The sequence below is a fragment of the Erythrolamprus reginae genome, chromosome Z (assembly GCF_031021105.1).
Source record: "Erythrolamprus reginae isolate rEryReg1 chromosome Z, rEryReg1.hap1, whole genome shotgun sequence".
Lineage (NCBI taxonomy): Eukaryota > Metazoa > Chordata > Lepidosauria > Squamata > Dipsadidae > Erythrolamprus > Erythrolamprus reginae.
This window is the reverse complement of record NC_091963.1, coordinates 67,574,952-67,598,992: the sequence shown is the minus strand read 5'-3', so window position 1 is coordinate 67,598,992 and position 24,041 is coordinate 67,574,952. Positions and strand designations below refer to the sequence as shown.

The following is a 24,041-nucleotide window of genomic DNA, read 5'->3' as shown; positions in this document are numbered from 1 at the left end:
CTGATTTTATATTTCTAGTCATCTGAATTTATATATTTTTTGTGTGTAAGAGAGATATTTTCTATAGATCAATAAATACCAGTACTAGGTAGCTCATGGAAAGAATTTCTGAAGAATTTAAATATGGTAGCTGTAAACTAGTAGAACGTGGCAAAGTTTCTTTTGAACTGAACATAACCAAAATATGTAGTACCTTAAAATGTAAATAGGATTGCTGAGGATAATGCACCTAACTTCTCTAAAATAAAGGCCTTATTTCAGAATTATACTGGATGATAAATACCTTGTTTTCCCCAAAATAAGACATCCCCTGATAATAAGCCCAACCGTCTTTTGAGTGCATGGCAATAAGGTCAAGTATTTATTTCAGGGTTCAAAAAATATAAGACAGGGTCTTATTTTTGAGGAAACATGGTAGGATGCTAGAATGAAATCTTTTGGGAGACTATGGTAAATATTTGGATGCGTGATCTTGCTTAATTAAATTTGTTTGGAAATCTGTATCCCAAAATCATTTTTTTTTTTAAAAAATATTGGTTTTAATTAAAATATAAGACTCACAGAAACATAGAAGTCTGACAGCAGAAAAAGATCTCATGGTCCATCTAGTCTGCCCTTATACTATTTTCTGTATTTTATCCCAGGATGGATATATGTTTATCCCAGGCATGTTTAAATTCAGTTACTGTGGATTTATCTACCACGTCTGCTGGATGTTTGTTCCAAGGATCTACTACTCTTTCAGTAGTGTCCCCTTGTTCTTGTGTTCACTTTCCTATTAAAAACACTTCCCTCCTGAACCCTATTTGACCCTTTAACATATTTAAATGTTTTGATCATGTCCCCCCTTTTCCTTCTGTCCTCCAGACTATACAGATTGAGTTCATTAAGTCTTTCCTGATAGGTTTTATGCTTAAGACCTTCCACCATTCTTGTAGGTCGGCTTTGGACCCGTTCAATTTTGTCAATATCTTTTTGTAGGTGAGGTCTCCAGAACTGAACACAGTATTCCAAATGTGGTCTCACCAGCACTCTATATAGCGGGATCACAATCTCCCTCTTCCTGCTTGTTATACCTCTAGCTATGCAGCCAAGCATCCTATTTACTTTTCCTACCACCCGACCACACTGCTCATCCATTTTGAGACTGACAGAAATCACTACCCCTAAATCCTTCTCTTCTGAAGTTTTTGCTAACACAGAACTGCCAATACAATACTCAGATTGAGGATTCCTTTTCCCCAAGTGCATTATTTTACATTTGGAAACATTAAACTGCAGTTTCCATTGCTTTGACCATTTATCTAGTAAAGCTAAATCATTTACCATATTACAGACCCCTCCAGGAATATCAACTCTATTGCACACTTTAGAGTCATAGGCAAACCTTCCCTACCAAACCTTCCCCTATGTCACTCACAAACATATTAAAAATAATAGGACCCAGAACAGACCCTTGTGGCCCACCGCTTGTAACCTGTCTCTGCTCAGAATACTCGCCATTAACAATAACTCTCTGATGTCTACGCTTCAGCCAGCTGAAAATCCATTGAACTATCCAGGGATTAAGTCCAATCTTCGCTAATTTATCTATCAGCTCTTTATGTGGAACTGTATCAAAGGCTTTGCTGAAGTCCAGATAGGCAATATCCACGGCACCACCTTGATCCAACACCTTTGTGACATAGTCAAAGTAATCAATGAGATTAGTCTGACATGATTTGCCTTCAGTAAAGCCATGCTGATTTGGGTCCAATAAATTATTGTTTTTTAGGTGCTGATTTTTCCTGTTTTTGAGTAGAGTCTCCATCATTTTAACTACAACTGATGTCAAGCTAACTGGCATGTAGTTACCAGCTTCTTCTCTACTGCCCTTCTTGTGGATAGGCATAACACTGGCCATTCTCCAATCCTCAGGAACATCTCCTGTTAACAGGGATTGGTTAAACAAATCAGTCAGGGGGGTAGCAATGACAAATCTGAGTTCTTTAAGAACTCTGGGGTGGATGCCATCTGGACCCATTGCCTTATTTATCTTTAATCCTTCAAGTTCTTCTAAGACACCGGCTTCTAAGATCACTGCAGCTGAATCCGTACAGCTTGAAGCAATGCTATATCCCTCTATAGTATTATTTTGTAAGATGTCTTTTGAGAAAACTGAACAGAAGTAGCTATTGAAATGGTCAATGATCTCCTTATTCCCATTAATGCATGTATTATTCCCGGTACTAAGCTTCGTAATGCCGCAGTTTTTCTTCTTCCTATCACTAATATATCTGAAGAAGGTTTTATCCCCCTTCTTTACAGATTTGGCAATTTCTTCCTCTTTTGAGGCTTTAGAAGCATATATTATCTGTTTCGCTTCCTTCTGTCTCATTTTATACACCTCTCTATCAACTATACTTCCAGACACTTTATACCTCCTATAGGCAGCCTTTTTTTCATTGGCTATAGCCCTTACATCATTGCTAAACCATAGTGGTTTCTTCTTCCTTTTACCTTTAGTTATTTGTCTTACATACAGTCCAGTGCTTTTAAGATGGCCTTTTTTAATACAGTCCACTGGGTGCACGCTCCTGCCATTTTATCCCCCCCCCCTTTAATTCATTATTTAAATATTCCTCCATTGCATTAAAATTTGTTTTCCTGAAATCCAATACTTTGGTTGCAGTATAGGATTGCTCACAATCAGTTTTTACATCAAACCACAAACATAGATGGTCACTGCAACCTAAATTTTCTCCCACCTTGACCTCTGAAACCCAATTCCCATACGTAAAAACTAAATCTAGAATATTCTCCCCTCTAGTTGGTGTCTTAACCAGCTGTGCCAGAACTGCTCCTATAAGGCCTCTACTATATTCTTACTTTTGCATGTAAGGGCACTGGGGATATTCCAGTCAACATCAGGCATGTTGAAATCACCCATAAACACAATATCTCCCTTCACTGCCATTTGGGTAATTTCATCCACCATCTTGTTGTCATATTCCTCAGATTGCCCTGGAGGCCTATATAGATCACCCCAATTTTAATGACAGAACCTTCTTTATTTTGCATGCAAATCCAGAGAGTCTCCAGATCTTTACATGTATTTTGAATTAGTGTTGTTTTTAGACTTTCTTTAACATAAATGGCTACTCCACCTCCCCTTCTCTCTATTCTATCCTTCCTATACATTGTATCCATTCATTAGAATCCTTAAACCATGTCTCAAGTGTTTTGGGAATTGTGCCCACCACCAGACAAACATTCATACCCCACCACCAATTGGGGGTGTTTCTTGTATAAACCATTTTAACCCAAGAGCAAAATATCTATTTACATATTATAAAGTGATTCCAATTTGTTTCTTGTAGCTTAGTCTCGGATTCTACTTGCCATGTATCGTCTTATATTGCCCCATCTTCCCATCAGTTGTCGCAAGTCAGTTTCATTAACCAAATTTATCCCTTTTTCCATAATCTCAAATTGAATGTGGTCCACCATGTACCGGTACCAATTTTGCATTGTCCATTTTGTCGCATCCTTCCAACCCAAGACTATTACCACCTGAGAGCTTTCTATCACTGCTTGTTTTATTTCTCTAAATTCTCCCATCTCATTCTCCCATGTCTCTGGAAGGAGAGTCCAGCATGGGTTTAGCTCAAGTCTTATTGGTAGGGACTGAGTTTTAAATTAATATAATTAACATATTAATTAGGTACCGCCCCCTTGCTGCCCCAGTACCTCAGTTTTAAAAAAACTCAGTCAAGGAAAGGGACTCTGAGTTTATTCCTTGCTAGGAGTTTATGTATATAATGTGTTGTTTTTTTATTAAACTTGTGTTTATTGTTGTTTAATGATGTTGTTTATATTTTCACAGGTGAATTTCGGCTGGGGTCTCTGCCCTCCGCGGGCACCACCCCCATCGCTCTCCTTATGGGGCCTCTTCTCCCCGCGAGTACTGCCCTGAAGAGGAGATATTGGGCTTCAGTTCCCTGACCTCCGAGGCCATATCTAGCCCATTCACCCTGAGTGCGGGGGGGTCCGTCCCCTACCCACAACGGGGGCTGCATATCCAGGAGAACGAGAGCCCTTTAGGCGCGGCATCTGAGAACCGCCCACGGAGCGCCTCTCAGCTGATTGCAAATCGTGAGATAGGCGGAGCCGCGAGCAGCCGTAGGGAACGGCAAACGGCTCTTTCGGCAGAGATATTTGCTGCGTTCCGGCTGTTTCCATCGCCGGTTAAATCGCCTGGTTGAGGGAAGCCCTGCCTTCCCAGAGTGTAAATGGGCGCGCCCGCCATTTTTTCCGAGGCGAAGGGCTCGCGGGAAACTTTCCTGTCATGTTTTTGGCGCGCATTGGCAGAGCGCCAGGAGCTCTAGTCTGCCTGACGACAGCCCCCGATTGGTGCAGTCACTCACGTGACCAAGGTTATTGCTGAGGCCGGGGTGATGACGTGTTCCCTGCTTGTCTGAGTGTGCAGGGAAGGAGACAGAGCCATTGCTTTTATGCTTAGCGTTCAGTGCTAGTGATTTGAAAAAATATTGTAAGTAGCTGCCCCTTATTAGTATAAACGGATGGCGGATCAACAGTTACCCCAAGGGGAGGAACAGGCCCAGCCCATCTCCGGGGCCTCCAAGGGCAAAGAGAAGGCCTCCTCCAAGGCTAAGGCTTCCCACTCTTCTTCTTCCTTGAAAGAGGCTGAAAGAAAGATAAAAGCGTTAGAACAACGTTTGGAAGCTGCCCTAGCACCCCCAACACCAGGAGTTTTGCACATACCGCCACTTCCATCTGCGGGTCCCTTGTCACCTGGACTGGCTATGGGTTCCCGGGGTTCTGCAACGGAGAGGGATTGGTCTCCTGACCGCCCTGCAGCTTCAGGTCCAACACAACCATTGCCTTCACCTGTCTACAGGCCTGACAGACCTGCCTCCCTCCCTCAGTCGGTGTATGGACACCAGACTACATCACCTAGTGTCCCTTCAGCAACATTCACACCGACAGCGGCAGGGCTAAGAACCCAACCTGAGGCTTGGCAAGCCTTTCCCGCTTCCCTGCAGGATTTAATCGCAAATGCCTATACGCAGGGAATGGCAGCTGCAGCCCAACGTGAGCCATCGGTGCCTCCCCGCATAGGACAGTCCAGAGGCCTTTGGACAGTGCCACCGCCCCCTTCTGGGCTGGGATCTATGGCGGGTGATACGGGGCTTTTGGAAGGAGAAAGTGATCAGGGCAATGAATTATCCGATGACGAATACACCTTCCCTGAACAGCCGGCCCCAGCTGGACTTTTTAAGCCTACATTGTTTCGGGTCCTCTTGCACAAGGCTAAACAGGCCTTGGATGTCCCTGGTTCTGCAGCACCTACTGATACCGGAGACGGTATGAGAACTTCTGCTTCGCTTTGTAAAGAGCCGCCCAAGGAATCAGATAATATTCCGGCATCGGAAATATTCCTGGAGAACATTAAACGCCCGTGGCAACATCCGGCGGCGGCGCAAGGTCCTTCCAACCTTGAACGTCGTTTTTATACCTTCGATGATGACATCGAGAGCCTGCTTCAGTTTCCACCCTTGGACAAGCCGGTGGCCACTCTGGTGTCAAATGCAGTCGTACCGTCGGAGACGGCAGATAGTCTTAAGCCGGATGAACGGAGAGCCGAAACCCTTTTGAAGAAGAGTCATCAGATGGCGGCATGGGCCCTTCGGGCCGCATCTACGGCCTCTTTCTTTAATCGTGCTTCCATCATGTGGATCCAGGAGGTTCAGGCTCGGCTGGGATCGGAGGACGCACGCTTGAGGCAAGACCTCAATAAACTCTTGGCAGCGGCTGAATTTTCCGCAGATGCCACTTTGCATGCAGCAAAGTTTTCGGCCAGGGGAATGGCGTCTACCATATCTTCCCGACGTCTTCTTTGGCTCCGGCATTGGCAGGCAGATGCCAAATCAAAGTGGAGATTGCCATCTGCTCCCTTTCAGGGTACAAAATTGTTTGGCGAGGTTTTTGGATTCGGTCCTCGTGGAGGACAAAGATAAGAGGAAAATCTTGCCTAGATCGTACCGTAGACAGGATCGTACGGCCGCACCATACCGACGCCAGCAGCCCTTTCGATGGGACCCGGCCTCCACCACCAGTCAATTTAATAGACCCTTTTCTCAGGGCCAATACAACCAACCTTATCCTTTTTGAGGGGACAGATCTTATTTCCAGGACAGAGGCAGAGGATTTCAGCAGTCAAGACACCCGTTTCGTGGGTCCAACCAACGGGCCTTCAAGCGTTCAAAGTGACTGCGAGGTGAATATTCCCTTGGGGGGCCAACTCCAGTGGTTCAGCGCCTCTTGGGGGAGTACGTCTTCCAATGCCTGGGTGGAATCCACGGTGTCCAGGGGACTACGTATAGAGTTCCTGCAAATCCCTTCCAACCACTACGTGACCTGCCCTGTCCCCAGGGATCCGGCCAAAAAGGTTCTCTTGCAACAGGAAATTTCCCATCTTCTGGAAATTCAGGCCATCGAGTTGGTTCCACCACAACTGGAAGTCCTGGGGTTTTACTCCAGGGTGTTTATCGTACCCAAGCCATCGGGGGGTTGTCGCCTCATTTTGAACTTGAAACGCCTAAACAGGTACGTTCTTTATCGGCGATTCAAAATGACATCGTTACGAGCCATCTTGGCATCAATACGCCCGGGGGACCTCCTGACGTCGATCGATTTAAAGGAGGCTTACTTACATGTGCCTATACACCCCGACCACAGAAGGTTCCTTCGCTTTTCCCTGCTGGGCGTCCACTATCAATACAGGGCGATGCCGTTTGGCCTGTCCTCAGCCCCTCGTACCTTCACCAAGGTCCTGGAGGTACTGTGTGCCACCCTACGTGCCAAATCGATTCGTCTTCTAGCCTACCTAGATGACATTTTGCTGTTGTCCAGGGATGTTATCACCGCACGCAGGGATCTACAGGACACGATGACATTGTTACAGGACCATGGGTTCACTATAAACATGGCAAAGAGCCACTTTACACCAACAACCAGCCTGGTCCACCTAGGAGCTCTCATAGACACCATAGCCGGGGAAGTTTACTTGTCTCCAGAGAGACAACTCAAGGTGCGGAACCTGGTATCCGAACTCCAAGCCCAAAGGAAGGTTCCATTGTGCTTCCTGTCCCAAGTTTTGGGCACCCTAGTGTCGTGCGTGGACATTGTCCCTTGGGCACGATACCATTTTCGGACTCTCCAATGGACTTTACTTCCATTTCAAAGGCTACGCCTAAGTCACACCAACCGATTGGTCACCATAGGACAACCTCTACGTCGGTCTCTGAAGTGGTGGAGTTCCCCGAGGCTGCAACAAGGATCTCCCTTTGGCCATCAGAAGTATATCATTCTGACTACAGACGCCAGCCTCATGGGGTGGGGGGCTCATGTGGGACCCCACGTCACCCAGGGATCTTGGTCCCTTCACGACCTGACGCCAGTAAATATCAATTTCCTGGAGTTGAAGGCTGTGCGCCGGGCCTTGATGGCTTTCGCGACAATCCTGGAAAGGAAGCATGTACTGGTGCGCACCGACAATGTTGCAACAAAAGCGCACCTCAATCATCAAGGTGGGACCAAGTCCTGCAGGCTGATGCAAGAGACGGTACTACTCTTCGACTGGGCGGAATCACACCTGGCATTGCTCCAAGCGGAGCACATAGCAGGGGATTTCAATACAACAGCGGACTGGCTCAGCCGGAAGGCCCTAGACCCAGCAGAGTGGAGTCTAAGTCGGCAGGTGTTCCAGGAAGTGGTGAGCAGGTTCGAGGAACCCACGGTGGACTTGTTCGCGACTCCAGTCAATGCCCAGTTACCCAGGTTTTATTCCAGGTTCCACACACCGGAAGCAGAAGGGACCAACGCCTTATACCATCCATGGCCCAAGGGTCTCTTGTACGCCTTTCCCCCGATTCCTCTGATCCCGCGAGTAATCGAAAAGATTCTGGCGGAGGGGGCAGAGGTAATTCTAATAGCACCACACTGGCCTCGACGCCCCTGGTTTGCGGACTTAGTGGGACTATCGATCGCCCGGCCTTGGAGGATACCAGACCATTTGATTGTCCTTCACCAGGGAGCGGTTTTTCATCCGGACCCGCAATGGTTTCAGCTGACCGCCTGGCTATTGAAGGGGACAGATTGAGAGCCTGGAATATTCCTGATAAGGTTATCAGCACGATCCAGTCGGCTAGGCGACCTTCGACAATCCGGATCTACCAGGCAACTTGGGCTGCCTTCACATTGTTTTGTCAAGGACGTCATCTACAGTCTCAGGATGCTCAATTAATTCCTGTATTGGAATTCTTACAATGTGGACTGGACAAAGGCTTGGCCCCTAATACTTTAAGGCGGCAGGTGGCTGCCTTAGCGACTGTCATACGGACTCAGGACGGGAGTTTGCTGACTCATCATCCGCTGATTAAGGATTTTTTAAAAGGGGCCTCTAACCAACACGCTCCTCCGATTCGACGGTTTCCTACTTGGGACTTGTCCTTGGTGCTTAACGCCCTCACCGGACCCCCATTTGAGCCACTAAGAACTATTTCTCTACGGCATTTGTCTATTAAAACGGCCTTTTTGGTGGCCGTTACGTCAGCTCGCAGGGTATCGGAGCTGTCTGCCCTGTCAGTTAGGCCTGATTTATGTGTGTTTTACTCTGATAGGGTAGTTCTTCGTTTGGATCCAACATTTGTTCCTAAAGTTAATACTCATTTCCACCGGGCCCAGGAGCTGGTGCTTCCGGATTTTTGTGTTCATGGAACTCATCCTTTGGAACTAAAGTGGCACAAGCTCGATGTCAGAAGGGCCCTAAAGATTTATATCAGGCGCTCGAGTTCATTCCGTAAGACTGAGGCCCTATTTGTGTCTTTTAGCCAACAACGATTAGGCCTTAAGGTGTTGTCACAATCAATTAGCCACTGGTTGAAGTCATGCATAGTAGAGACTTACAAGACCTCCTCAACTGTTCTCCCGGGAGGTATCACGGCTCATTCAACACGGAGCGCTGCCACGTCGGCGGCTTGGAACACACAGGCCTCCATCGAGGACATCTGTAGAGCCGCGACGTGGGCCACACCCACGACGTTTATATGTCATTACAAATTGGATGTGTTTGCCTCGGCGGAGGCATCGTTTGGGAGGAGAGTACTGCAAAGAGTGTGTGAACAGACAAAGCCCATGGTCCGGCAATCACCCACCCTTTAAGACCGGAACTTGGGTATATCCCATGCTGGACTCTCCTTCCAGAGACATGGGAGAAGAGCCGTTGAACTTACCTGAACGGTCTTCTCCATGTCCTGGAAGGAGAGTCCAAACCCTCCCAGATTGGTACCATGGACAGTTGTTACAGTTCAGTTATTGTTGTAGTTGTTAGTTGGTTAATAAATTCTATTTACTATTTGCATTCGTTTTTTTAAAACTGAGGTACTGGGGCAGCAAGGGGGCGGTACCTAATTAATATGTTAATTATATTAATTTAAAACTCAGTCCCTACCAATAAGACTTGAGCTAAATCCATGCTGGACTCTCCTTCCAGGACATGGAGAAGACCGTTCAGGTAAGTTCAACGGCTCTTACTTTTGACTAATACTGCCATTTCCTTAGTAATTATCCATCTTATATTTAACATCCTATTAATATCCTCTTGCACCTTTTGCCAAAAATTCCGCACTACTGGGCATTCCCAAAACATATGCATAAACACTCCTTTATCTTGGCACCCATGCCAACAAATACCCTTAACATTCTGCTGAAAGTATGTGAGTTGAACGGGTGTGTAATACCACTTATGTAATATTTTCCTTTTCATTACCCTAACTCTTGTATTCTTAGTTTTCCTTATACAGTAGTACCTCTATATACGAGCTGCTCTACATGCGAGTATTTCAAGATACGAGCCACGAGGGGAGAGACATTTCTGTTCTAGTTCCGAGCTCAAATACGGGATACGAGCCGAGCATCCACTAGGTGGCGCAAGAATCCTTGCTTTTGGTTATCTCGGAGGGGAAAAACAACTTGTTCCAGATACGAGTTGCCTCGAGATACAAGCTCCCTTATGGAACGAATTATGCTCGTCTCTATGGGTACTACTGTATTCTATGCTATAGAATAATCGCTTTGACGGCGCTGGTCCGAAGCGAGCCGTGCGGGTGGCGGCTTGCAGCAAAGGCGCTCGTCCCAGCAACCGAGTCCTGCCGAGGCTTGGCTGCAAGCGGCCAGCGAGGCCGATCGGCTCCGAGGCGAGCGGCCGGAGCTACGCCCTCCTTCGCCTGCCTCCTTTCCGGCAGGCAGGTGGGGCTGCCCAACTGCGCAAAGCGGCTCCTCTCCTCCAGACACACGCTTCCCCGACACGCGTCTGCGGCTCCACGCGTGCACCGAGGGAAATCCTTTGTGCCTTGCCGCCGAGCTCTCCCTCCTGCTCGGCGGCCGCAAGCCTCTCCCTGCCACCGCGCTGCCGAGGGAACTGCCGCCAGGGCTGCTGCCGCGCTGCCGAGCAGATCAGCTGCTGGGCGGCCGAAGAAACCTTCCCTGGGTCTTCCCGACGTCATCGGGCTCCCCCCCCCCGGCAATACCCCCGTGTTTCCCCTTTACGTCTTACAATCGGGGGTGTCTTACTATCGGGGAAACACAGTATTATCTTGTTTTATCTTATTATTAATGTCTCTATTGCTATTACAAATAACATTGGATGTAAAGGACATCCCTGCTTGGTGCCATTTTGTATTTTTATTCTCTGCATTCTTTGTCCATTCACCCTTATATACTCTTCATTCCCTTTATAAATCTCTTTTATAATTCCACAAAATCTGTCCCCCATATTTAATTCCTTACATAGTTTGTATAAATAGCTATGGTTAATTTTATCCAAAGCTTTATAAACGTCTAATTTCAAAATTCCCCATTTCTTTTTAGTAACGGTAGCATGGTGCATCACATTTATTACATTTTTAATTGGTTCAATTATCTTCCTACCCTTCACAAATCCATATGGATCCTCTTCAATTATTTTTGGTAAAATATTTTTGAGTCTATTTGCCAATATCTTCATAAATATTTTACAATCTTGATTTGCTAAACTAATAGGACGGTAGGACCCAGGCTTTCTTAAATCTCAATCAATCTTCGGGATGGTAACAATCTCTGAAAGCTTCCATGTCTGCGGGATATCATGAGTTAACAATATACAGTGGTACCTCATGATACAAACTTAATTGGTTCCAGGAGGAGGTTCGTAAGGTGAAAAGTTCGTAAGATGAAACAATGTTTCCCATAGGAATCAATGTAAAAGCAAATAATGGGTGCAAATCCTTCAGGAAAATCCCAAACTTTAGAAGGGAGGCGAACAGAGGGCAGGAAGGAGCAGCTAAAGGGGGCGGGTGGAAGAAGCATGGCTAGGCTAAAGGGTGAGTGGGAAGGAAGAAAGGCAAGGAGGCGCCCCTCCCTTTTCTTTCTTCAAAAGACACTGTTTCAGTGCCTCTGCAAGCAAGCTGTTCTCTGCAAAATCTTTCCTCCTCCAAGCCGCCCCTCCCTTTTCTTTCTTCAAAAGACACCCTTTCAGTGCCTTTGCAAGCACACTGTTCTCTGCAAAATCTTTCCTCCTCCAAGCCGCCCCTCCCTTTTCTTTCTTCAAAAGACACCCTTTCAGTGCCTTTGCAAGCATGTTCTCTGCAAAATCTTTCCCCCTCCAAGCCGCCTCTCCCTTTTCTTTCTTCAAAAAAGGGGAAAAAATGAAACCCCTTCATCCCAGCAGCAGCTGCTTGGGTTCATAAGGTGAAAATAGTTCGGAAGACGAGGCAAAAAAATCTTAAACACCGGGTTCGTATCTTGAAACGTTCGTTAGAAGAGGCGTTCGTAAGATAAGGTACCACTGTATTATTAAACAGTTTTCCCCAAATGCGGCAGCAATACATTCATATAAGTTTTATAAAATTCTCCTGTAAACCCATCCGGGCCCGGTGCTTTGGCTTGTTTTAACCGTTTAATTACTGTAGCAATTTCATCTTGTGTAATTTCTGCATTCAATATTTGTTTATCTTCTTCACTTACTATTTTCCCAACGTTAAGGACTCCTATATTTACCTGCTCCTCTTTATACAAATCCTCATAATATTTTCTCATTATCTTCTGTAGCTACTCTTTACCATATCTAACCTCTCCACTAGAGTCTCTCAGTGCTAATATAAATGATTTTTCTTTCCTGTTCTTCAAATATCTTGCCATTTGTTGCATTGATTTTGTCCTCCAGCTCAGTATTTTTGTCGCATTGCCATTCTCCACTGCATCTGGAAGGAGAGTCCAACATGGGTAATGTACCAATCTTATTGGTAGAGACTGAGTTATAATTAGCATAATAATAGCTACCGCCCCCTTACTGCTCCCATGAGCCCCAGTTTTAAAAACTCAGTCTAAGTGTAGAGACATGCTGAGTTTTGCTGAAAGAAATGTTTAATAAATGTTAATAAATTGTTTTTTCTTTGACTGTTTTTAACTCTGTTCTTTGTCTTTCAGGATGGAAAGGAAGATCGAGAAGAACAGGAAGAAGGGGTTCTAGCCCTCCGCGGGCAGCACCCCCGACGATACTCCTTAGGGGTTGTGTATTCCCTCCGTGGGAACACCCCAGAGAGGAGCAACCCGCCCTAAGGTCCCTGACCTCCGTGGCCAGACCAGGGCGGCGATCCGAAGGTGGGGGGGTCCGCCCCCCCCACTGGAAGGCTCGAAGGCGCTAACAGGGAGCGGAACCGCGCCTCTCAGCTGTTCGGCGGCCGCCGAACAAGCCGCAACAGCCATAGAAAGCGCAGAGACAAGGACTCCGCTGGCGAGATCCGTGGACCGGCGAAAACGGGCAGAGACCCGCGCCGCGCCTCTCAGCTGTTCGGCGGTCGCCGGGCAAGCCGCCAAGCAAACCGCCGCCGCAGCCGCCGGCACAGAAGCCGCGGAGCCGGCCGAGACCCCCAGATGGGGGAGCGGAATACCCAGCAAGGCAAGGATGGCCATTAGACTGGGAGCGGCTAGCAGCTGCAGGCCCCCCCCCCCCGGAATAGAAAACCGCGAACGGCGTGGGGGCCGCCATGTTGGGTTGCTGCTTGCACAACCCGAATGGCGCCAAACGGAAGTATTTCCGGCAGCTGGTGAGCGCGAAGAGGTCTCTGAGCCTCAGTGCGCATGCGTGATTGAGCTACAGGACAGTAGCCATTGTTTTTTGCTGACTAACGAGGCAATAAGGCTTGGAAAAATACCGGAGACTCCTGGAAATCACAGAGAGTGAGTAGCCATGGAGGAGCAATCGGGAATTGAAAAGGCAACCTCCCCCGCATTGCCAAAAGACAAGCCGAAAGGGAAAAGCAAGGAGAAGTCAAAGACTTCACATTCCCCTGCCTCAGCCTCATCCCTTAAAGAGGCGGAAAAGCGAATTAAGGCCCTAGAGAGGAAGCTAGAGGCGGCCCTACAAGCCTCTCCCTCAACTACACCACTGGCCCAGAGACAAGTTTCGCCTCCTGCCCCCTTAACCCCTCTATCTACCTTTGGGTTACCTGGGGCTAGGCATGAAGGAGACTGGTCACCAGACAGGCAATCCTTCACTGGGCCAAACACATTGCCTCGAGTCATGCCCTCACCAGGCTCTTCATGGCACATGCCTGGGTCAGCAGACCACCCTAGAAGGAGTGCCCAGGGCCCCTCTGCCACGTTCACGCCCACAGCGGCGGGACTGAGGACACAGGCAAGCGCATGGCAGGATATACCGCCCGACTTGCAAGATATGATTGCAACTGTTTACTCCCAGGGCATAGCGACTGGAGCTCACCAATATGGCCAGCAGCCCCCACAAGCAACAACAGGACATGTCTGGACAGCACCGCCCCCCTCGGGTTTGGGGTCCTTCTCAGAGGAACAATTCACTGGAGAGGACAGCGATAGAGAGCATGACCTCTCAGAGGACGAAACAACCCCGGAACAACCGCAACCAGCAGGTCTGTTTAAGCCTACACTGTTCAGAACCCTCTTATTTAAGGCTAAACAGGTAATGAACCTGTCTGGTGCAACTAAGACAACAGAGGAGGCAGGCACGACACCAGATGCCTTGCTTCAGGAGCCTCAACCCGAGTCAGAGCATTTTCCAGCATCTAACATTTTCCTACAGGGAGCCAAGCGCCCCTGGCAATACCCAGCTGCAGCTCAGGGCCCATCGAACCTAGAACGCAAATTCTACACGTTCGATGACGAGGTGGAAAAACTCCTTGAATTTCCACCCATTGACCAGCCGGTCGTGACATTGGTATCCAGTGCCCTGGTGCCTTCAGAAACAGGGGAAAGCCTGAAACCGGAAGACCGGAAGGCGGAAATACTCATAAAAAAGGCACACCAGATGTCGAGCTGGGGATTCAGAGCAGCAGCCGCGGCATCCTTCATCAATAGAGCCTCTCTCCGATGGCTACAAGAGATGCAATCCCGACTAGGGCCAGAGGACGGCAGGCTACGTCAGGACTTGGCCAAGCTACGAGCTGCGGCGGAATTTTCCGCAGATGCCACCCTACATGCAGCCAAGTTCTCTGGCAGGGGTATGGCTACCACTATCGCAGCACGCCGACTACTGTGGCTTCGACACTGGCCTGCGGATTTGAAATCCAAGTGGCGGTTGGCGTCAGCCCCTTTCCAGGGATCTATGCTGTTTGGGGATATATTGGACAAAGTCCTCATTGAGGACAAGGACAAGAGGAAAGTCCTACCCAGAACCGGCAGACGCCAGGACCGGAGGTCGACACCATATACGAGGCGCCAGACCCCCCGTTGGGATAACCCCACAGGGGCAGGACAGAGCCACAGACCATACTCGCAAGGTCAGTTCTCACAGACCTTCAGGAGCGACAGGGGCTCGTTCCAAGACAGATCCAGGGGATATCAGAATTCAAGGCGGCCCTTTCGGGGGAACAACCAGAGAGGTTTCCGCCGCTCTAAGTGACTCTGCCAAACACCTACCAATCGGGGGGAAGCTCCAACACTTCAGCGCTTCATGGCACACTTCGTCTTCAGACCTATGGGTTCTGGCTACGGTGTCGGGAGGACTTCGCCTGGAGTTCGTGGGACAACCCCCCAACCGGTTCATACACTGCCCGAGGATTCGGGAACCACAAAAGAAACTACAACTACGGAAGGAGATCATGCATTTGTTGGAAATACAGGCCATAGAACCGGTACCGACTCAGGAAGAGGGCAAAGGGTTTTATTCAAGGATCTTCATTGTACCCAAGTCCTCAGGGGGTTGCAGGTTAATCCTCAACCTGAAACAACTAAACATCTTTATAAAGTACCGGAGATTTCACATGCACTCTCTACAAACTATCTTGGCCTCAATCAGATCACAAGACCTGTTAACGTCAATCGACCTGAAAGAGGCATACCTGCATGTGCCTATACACCCTTCGCACCGGAAGTACCTCCGTTTCTGTTCGGAAGAAACACACTACCAGTACAAGGCCATGCCATTCGGCCTTTCGTCAGCTCCACGGACCTTTACCAAGCTCCTGGATGCTTTGACAGCCCACCTGCGCTCTCAATCCATCAGACTGATGGCGTACCTGGACGATATCATTATCCTATCCAGGTCGCCAACGCAGGCGGGGCAGGACCTAATCCAAACCATGCAGACATTAGAAAAGCATGGCTTCACCATCAATATGGAGAAGAGTCAATTGACTCCCAGAACCAGACTCTTACACCTAGGAGCGATCATAGACACTTCGTCAAGCTCGGTCTCACTCTCCCCGGAGAGAATACTAAATATTCAACGTTTAGTAGCCAGCCTCCGTCAACACAGGCAGGCGCCAATGTCCCTATTATCAAAGGTGTTGGGGACACTGGTATCGGCTATAGGAATCGTGCCCTGGGCCAGGCACCACATTCGAGACCTACAGTGGCTTTTGCTACCAGCACAAAGAGCCAAGGTGAGCCACTCACACCAACGAATCCGCATACCGCGAAGCGTCAGAGAGTCCTTGAGATGGTGGACATCACCAGCGGTACTGAAGGGTTCGCCCTTTCAGATACAGGACAGGATGATTCTAACGACAGACGCAAGCCTCTATGGGTGGGGAGCTCACATCGGCCCCCATATGGCGCAGGGCACATGGTCTGTAGAGGACTTAACACCTATAAACATAAACTTCCTCGAGCTCAGAGCGGTTTTTCTAGCTCTTCAGACTTTCCTCTCTGTGGTCAGAGACAAACACGTACTAGTGCTTACAGACAATGTGGCGACCAGGGCCCACTTGAACCACCAAGGGGGCACGAGGTCGCGTCGCCTCATGGAAGAGACGGCAAATCTATTCGATTGGGCCGAACTTCACCTAGCATCCTTGTCTGCGGAGCACATTGCCGGGACCGACAACACCCAGGCCGACTGGCTCAGCAGGACTACGCTAGATCCATCAGAGTGGAGGCTGGACCCAGCGCTTTTCCAACAGATATCGCGCAGGTTTGGGACTCCATCTGTAGACCTGTTCGCCACTCACCGGAATGCGCAGACCCAAAGGTTCTATTCACGTTTTCCGGAACCAGGGACAGAGGGGGTCAACGCCTTACTGTCAGCTTGGCCGACGGGACTGCTATATGCCTTTCCCCCAGTAAACCTGATACCAAGAGTGATAGAGAAAATCCTGCAAGAAAAGGCAGAGGTTCTGATGGTGGCTCCACACTGGCCTCGCCGACCGTGGTTCGCCGACCTGATGGCTCTGTCAGTAACACCACCATGGAGGATGCCAGACAACATCATCTCCCTCAGCCAGGGGAACCTACAACACCCGGATCCCCAGTGGCTACAACTAACCGTCTGGCACTTGAAAGGCACAGATTAAAGCATCAACATCTGCCGGAGAAGGTCATTGACACAATTCAAGCTGCTCGACGCCCTTCAACCTCCAGGATATATCAGGCCACGTGGGCTGCCTTTTGCACATTCTATAGCAAGAAGGACAAGAACCCCAGGGAGGCATCGGTGATTACGGTGCTGGAGTTCCTGCAGGCTGGACTGGACCGGGGTCTAGCCCCTAACACGTTGAGGAGGCAGGTAGCAGCACTCTCGACTATGATTCAGATTCCGGAGTCTCGTTCGCTGGCCCATCACGCGTGGGTGAGAGACTTTATACGTGGAGCCTCAAATTCGCATACACCACCCGTACGGAGGTTTCCCTCATGGGACCTCTCGCTGGTACTTAAGGCCTTGACAAAACCACCTTTTGAGCCTTTAAGATCAATTCCACTTAGGCTCCTTTCATTGAAGACAGCCTTCCTGGTGGCGGTCACCTCTGCACGCAGAGTGTCGGAGATATCAGCCCTCTCAGTGAGACCAGATTTATGCGTCTTTTACCCGGATAGAGTGGTGCTTCGTTTAGACCCGACATTCATTCCAAAGGTGAACACCTTGTTTCACAGGAAGCAGGAACTAATTTTACCGGATTTCTGTACGCATGGAAACCATCCATCGGAGTTAAGATGGCATAAAGTCGACGTTAGACGGGCCTTAAAGATTTATATCAGGAGGACGGAACCGTTCAGGAAGTCTGAAACCTTGTTTATTTCATTTTCGGAACACAGAATGGGACTGGGACTATCTTCTAAATCGATAAGTCGTTGGTTAAAGGACTGCATCCTGGAAGCTTACAGAGCGGGAGGACACGAACCCCCGACGGGCCTAACAGCCCATTCAACCAGGAGTGCGGCCACATCGGCGGCCTGGACGACACAGGCCTCGATAGAAGATATTTGCAGAGCTGCCACTTGGGCAGCGCCTTCAACATTCATTAAGCACTACAAGTTGGACTCATTTGCGTCCGCCGAAGCAGCATTTGGTAGACGTGTGCTACAGAAAGTGTGTGCATCTCCAACGTCCCAGGCGAGACCTTCTCCCTCCCATGGGCAGTAAATCTTTGGTATATCCCATGTTGGACTCTCCTTCCAGATGCAGTGGAGAAGACCCGTTGTACCTACCTGAACGGTCTTCTCGATGCACTGGAAGGAGAGTCCAAACCCACCCGACTAGTTGAAGTTCAGAGACGTCGGAGATGGGAAGTTGAAGTTAGTTATAGTAATAAAAGTTGGTTATCCTCTTACATTGTTTTTTCGTTTTTAAAACTGGGGCTCATGGGAGCAGTAAGGGGGCGGTAGCTATTATTATGCTAATTATAACTCAGTCTCTACCAATAAGATTGGTACATTACCCATGTTGGACTCTCCTTCCAGTGCATCGAGAAGACCGTTCAGGTAGGTACAACGGGTCTTCTCATCTTATTCCATTGGATCTCATCATACACCATCAATTGTTTCCTTTTCAATTTCAATAGAATATTCCAATCCCTACTCTTAGTTAATCGCAGCTGCTCTTGTATCAAATCTATTTCCCTTATCTCCCTTTCCCTTTCTCTACTCCACCTCTTTCTGATATCTACTTTCATACATATATATTGTCCCCTCATATAAGCCTTACATGCATCCCACACAGTTGATTGTTTAATATCACCCACATCATTAATTCTAAAATATTCACATAACTCTGCAATTTCTCTTTATCTTGTTCACTAGAAGTTACAACTGCATTATATCTCCAAATTCTTTGATTACATTCCTGACCTATTTCCAATTCTGCCAGTAGTGGGGCATGATCTGACAACCAAATACTTTTAATATCTACTTTTTAAACTTATATATTGCCCACCCTGTTCATTAATATATAGTCAATGCAACTAAATGTATGATATTTTGCTGAATAGTAAGTGCCTCTATTTGGTATATCTGCATGGAGATCCACCATATTAAGTCTATTTAAATGTAACATCCTACTATTTCCGATCCCATTTGTTAATTGCACATTGAAATCTCCTGCCAAAAACGTTGTACCCTCCGTAAAGTTATCCAACTTTCTCTTTATATTTATTATAAATTGTTTTGTTTTCGCATTCGGGGCATAAATTGCCACCAGTGTCAATTTCTTTTGATTAATTTTCCCTTTAAGAAACAACCACCTCCCTTCTCTATCTTTTTGAACTTCAACCTCTTCAAATAGAACACTCTGATGAATAAGAATCACCGTACCTCTACTATTTTGCATTCTTCATATACCCATTTCCAATTTCTATCATTAACCAATTTATCTCTTCCTCCCCGTCTTTTATGTGTTTCTGTCAAAATCATAACATCCACCTTGTTTTGCTTAGTCATCCTCAATATCCTGTAACCTTCCAAATCTGATCCTAAACCATTCACATTTAAAACCATTATAGTACACTCACAATATGCAAGAATAACCCTTTTCCCCTCTTGTTTTGCTCTTGGTTTACTTATTTTGCCCTTCCTCATGCCAGTCATCCCCCTCCCCAAAGTGCCTCCCCTCGTGCTTCCCCCATCATGAAGGGGGAGGACAAGAAAAACCCTTGTCCAGTCATGAGGCACTTCTACTCATTACGTTCCCACGCTGCTGAACTCCACTTGCAACCACTTTTTAATATAATTAGAGAAACAAAATTCCCCTCCCACCCTCCCTTATCCATTTGAATGATACCATCTTTTACTTTTTTTTACTTCTTTTACCCTTTTCCCTTCTCCCTCCAACAAGAATAAAAATTAACACTAATTTCCAGAAACATCTCCAAGGGGGGACATCGGAATCAGTTTCAACTCTTCACTTCTTTACTTTCTTCTCACACTGGGCTCTTGTTTTTCTCTACTCCCTTCTAATGGCCTCCACCTGCCCCGTCAACTCCTTCAGCTGCTCCTCCCTTTGCCTTTCCTCCTCGTCTGGGGTACTGCGACCACTGAAATAATCTTCTCCTCCTTCTGCTCCTTGTGGCGCTCCAACTGCTCCGCTCTCCCCTCCTTCTGCTCCTTGTGCTTCGCTTTCTCCAAACTCAATACCCAGTTGGTTCAATAGTGCCTTTCCCTCCTCCAGTGATTGTGCTCTAAACATCTTATTTTCCTGGAACACCAAAATGGCAGCTGGAAAATCCCAGGTAAACTTTTTTCCAGTTTGATATAGGTGACTTGAAATTGGGCGTAAAACAACTCTCGCTCTCAAAGTTTCCCAGGAGAGATTTCTAAGAACTCTTATCTCGTTTCCATCTTGATTAAGGCCGGCACAACTTTTCAAATACTTACAGATAATATCAGCTTTCTTCTCAATGGCCAAGGCCATAACACTATCTCTTTGCCTCTCCCGGTATCTACGTGGAACACCCCAATGAACGTGCACTATGTCATCAAAAACAACTTGGGTGCCCTGCGCTTTCATCCAACCAAGAATTGCTTCAGCTAATTTCAAGCCTGGAGCAAAATCTGGTTTAAAGCCATGCAGACGTAAATTCCTTCTCCTTTGACGGTAATTCAATTGCTTACAAATCTCATCCTGACTTTTAACTTGATGCTCTAATTTCCAATTTTTTTCAGCTCACTCATCTGCTCCTTTTTTAACTTTTAATATCTAAGCAAAGATTTTCCAACAGTTTCCACTCACAGAAATCTCTGTTCAAAACTAGTAACAATCTGAAGCAGTTGATCCAGTTTTGTTTCAATTTTCCTGAGGCTAGGGTCAGCCCCTTCAGCCATTTTATTAAGATTTATTGTACTCACTTCGTGATAGCGAAAGAAGATCCGTCTTTCCTTAAAACCACAAATCTTAGATTCTCTTTGTACTTCTGTAAGTGCTCTACGCCTCTGCTTATCTTCAAGAAAGATTTCTGATGTTTTGAGGGAGAATTTTCCCTTTATTTCATTTATCACATCGGAGCTCATGGTGGGTGCGTCTAGAAAAGTCTGTGACGCATGCGTAATCCCTCTGTATCCCAAAATCATTAAGGACAGTTTTAGCATTATCAAAATATCTAATGAGCACAAACCTTCCATAGAAAATCTCAGTAGCATAATTGAGCCTCAAAATTCCATTACTAAGGAAAACATCTATTAAGTGAGTATGATTGATATACTTTAAAAAAAAAAGATAATACTTATACAACATAGAGATTATTGATTATATATCTTAGAGAGCTTTTCACTATTCAGATTGTAATAGACAAAAAGTGTACTAAAATTATGGTCAAATTATAAAAATGTATATTTCATTTTTTCATTTATCACATCGGAGCTCATGGTGGGTGCGTCTAGAAAAGTCTGTGACGCATGCGTAATCCCTCTGTATCCCAAAATCATTAAGGACAGTTTTAGCATTATCAAAATATCTAATGAGCACAAACCTTCCATAGAAAATCTCAGTAGCATAATTGAGCCTCAAAATTCCATTACTAAGGAAAACATCTATTAAGTGAGTATGATTGATATACTTTAAAAAAAAAAAGATAATACTTATACAACATAGAGATTATTGATTATATATCTTAGAGAGCTTTTCACTATTCAGATTGTAATAGACAAAAAGTGTACTAAAATTATGGTCAAATTATAAAAATGTATAAGCTAATTTGGATCAAAGAGGGGGAAGCTTTCTTTTTATCTATTGGGATCAATATAATTAGAATAGGGCATGAGAATTCTGCTGGGTATGCAGTGATAAACCTAGAATGGGGCATAATGATTTAGCTGTATATTTACAAGTTGATTCCAGTGGGTTGTGGGAGGGTCTTTGCTTTTGCTATTTAAATTTTTCTTATGTATAGGCATATTAATTGTTGAAAGGCTATAAGTTGAGCTAGGATTAAAGAAAGGGAATTTTATTTTTTTATCTATTGGGATCAACATTTTAGGATAGGTCATGATGATTCCTCTGGGCATGTAGCAATAAAATTAGATTAGGGCATGAAGATTCAGCTGGGTATGCAGCATTATACTTAGAAGTTGACTCCAGTGAGTTATTAAGGGATTTTTTTCCTTCTTTTTTTGCTGTCCTTTTAAAAAAAATAGGGCAGGATGATTTTATTGTATTTACACTGATGTGTGACCACAGAAGGTATTATTATTTTGTTGGGATTGCATTAATATAACTAGAAGTGGGGTATGAAGATTTGGTTGAGTACACAGCAATAAAATGAGAGTAGGATATGATGATTTTATGAGATATGAATAAGGGAAAAGGTTAAGATGGATGTTTATTCCCCCCCCCCTGGTTTTTTATTTTAATATTAGATTTATAGACACATAGCTTTGAGTGGGTTGGAGAACTTCAGCGGCTTGTTTTTTTGGTTTGAATTTTAAGACCCTGTGAATTTGGATGGCGTTATATGGAGGTTTCTGTGGAAGTTAGAGAGAAGAAGAGGAAAGCTTTCTTATATCTCTTCCTCTTTTTCTTTCTTTCTTTGTTCTGTATTCTTTTTTCTTTTCTTTCTCTTTTTTCTCTGCTACTGTTTTCTTTTTTTTTACATATATTTTTTCCTTTTATTTAAACTTTATTTTCTTAATCTTTTTTAATTTTTATAATTTTTATTTTTATCTGTTTATAATTTTTATATAAAGGAATAATTAATTAGGCTTGTAATTTGGTTAAGTTGGCAATATTATGTGATATTATTTGGTTTATTCTTTCCCCCTTGATTTTGTTATTGGAAGGTTTTTTTGTATTTTTTTTAGGGATTCCTTCTTAATAGGTGTTAATTATTTTAAATGTTTATTGACTATACATGAAAATTGACATGGAAAAGATTTGTAGAAATTCGAAATACTACAGCCTAATCATCATAAGGCTTTAAAATTTTTGAAAAGGTTAAAAGGTGATTTAGCTAATAGCTTACTTGTACAACATAAGAAAATTGAGCAGCTATTTTTTATCTAGATGTCAAAAGTGAAGGAGGCTGTATTTGATTTGCATACCATAATTTGTAAAATTGATTTATTGTAAAGCAATTTGATGGTGTTGGTATATTGTTTTTACTGTATTTTGATTGGAGAGAAAAAAAAAATTTGCCACAAAAAAAGTGAGTAGTGCCCCATTTTATGACATTTTTTGTCACGGTTGTTAAATAATCATTGTAATTGTTAAGTGAAACATTCAGTGATTGAAATCTGGCTTCCTTCATTGACTTTGCTTGTCAAAACCATCTGGGAATGTTATAAAAAGTCATTGCATAACTCTATGACAGTTCAACTGTTATGAATACATGTCAGTTGTCAAGCATCCGAATTTTGATTATGTGACCATTGGGACGCTGCAATTGTCATGTGTGAAAACGGTCATAAATCACTTTTCAGTGCTATTGAAACTTCAAACAGTCACTAAACAAATGGTTGTAAGTCGAGGACTACCTGTAAATACATTTTATGTTTTTTTTAAAAGTCATGATAATTTAAAACAATAAGTATAAATGGGGCCAAACCTATAGGAAGTAAAATTGACCTTAGCCAAAAGGTAGTAACAAACCATACTCTAGAATTGACGATTAAACCTGTCCCTACATATAAGATGACTTTTTTTTTTTAGTATCAATAGTATCAAGTATGCTGGATCCGTTTAAGAATATTAAGCTTTGTAGATGGTAAATTTGAAAGCCACGAGAAAGTTGAGGGACTATCTTAGTTTGGAAAACATGACTCCTATTGAGAAATAAGCTCTTGAACATTCCAGGATAGAGAAGCATTCTAAGATATTTATAGATAAGTACATGCTCAGTTTGAGTAGTATTTATTTGCAATTTGTGAATTTTATGATAGGCAAAAAATAAATTATTGGTTTTCTGATTTATTGTTAGCTTTTCTATATAGAGTAAAGCTAGTGTTCTAAGTGCTTTTCTCATTCTGACCTGTGAAATAGACACAATTCATTGTCATCAACAATAGTGCTGGAGTTGCATAATTAGTTAAAATAGTCATGTGACTGGCTGAAGCAAACATACTGTATTTTTCGGAGTGTAAGACATACCTTTTCCTCCCTAAAAGGCTGATAATTTGGGAGGGTCTTATACTCTGAGTGTAGCTTTTTGTCAGGCCAAAGCCATCGTGTGGAATTAGAGACTTTGGCCTGCCACAGTAGCACAGTATTAGGGAAATTGGGAGGGGTAGTTGGGTGAGAGGGAAAGTTACTAGCCACAACAAATTCC

General features: G+C 45.2%; 1 protein-coding gene across 2 annotated transcripts in view; it reads left to right on the top strand.

Moving 5' to 3' along the window:
* The window catches only part of ANLN (anillin, actin binding protein), a 215,497-nt gene that overhangs the window by 58,025 nt on the left and 133,431 nt on the right, over positions 1-24,041 (top strand). The gene's annotated exons all lie outside the window — the stretch shown is intronic.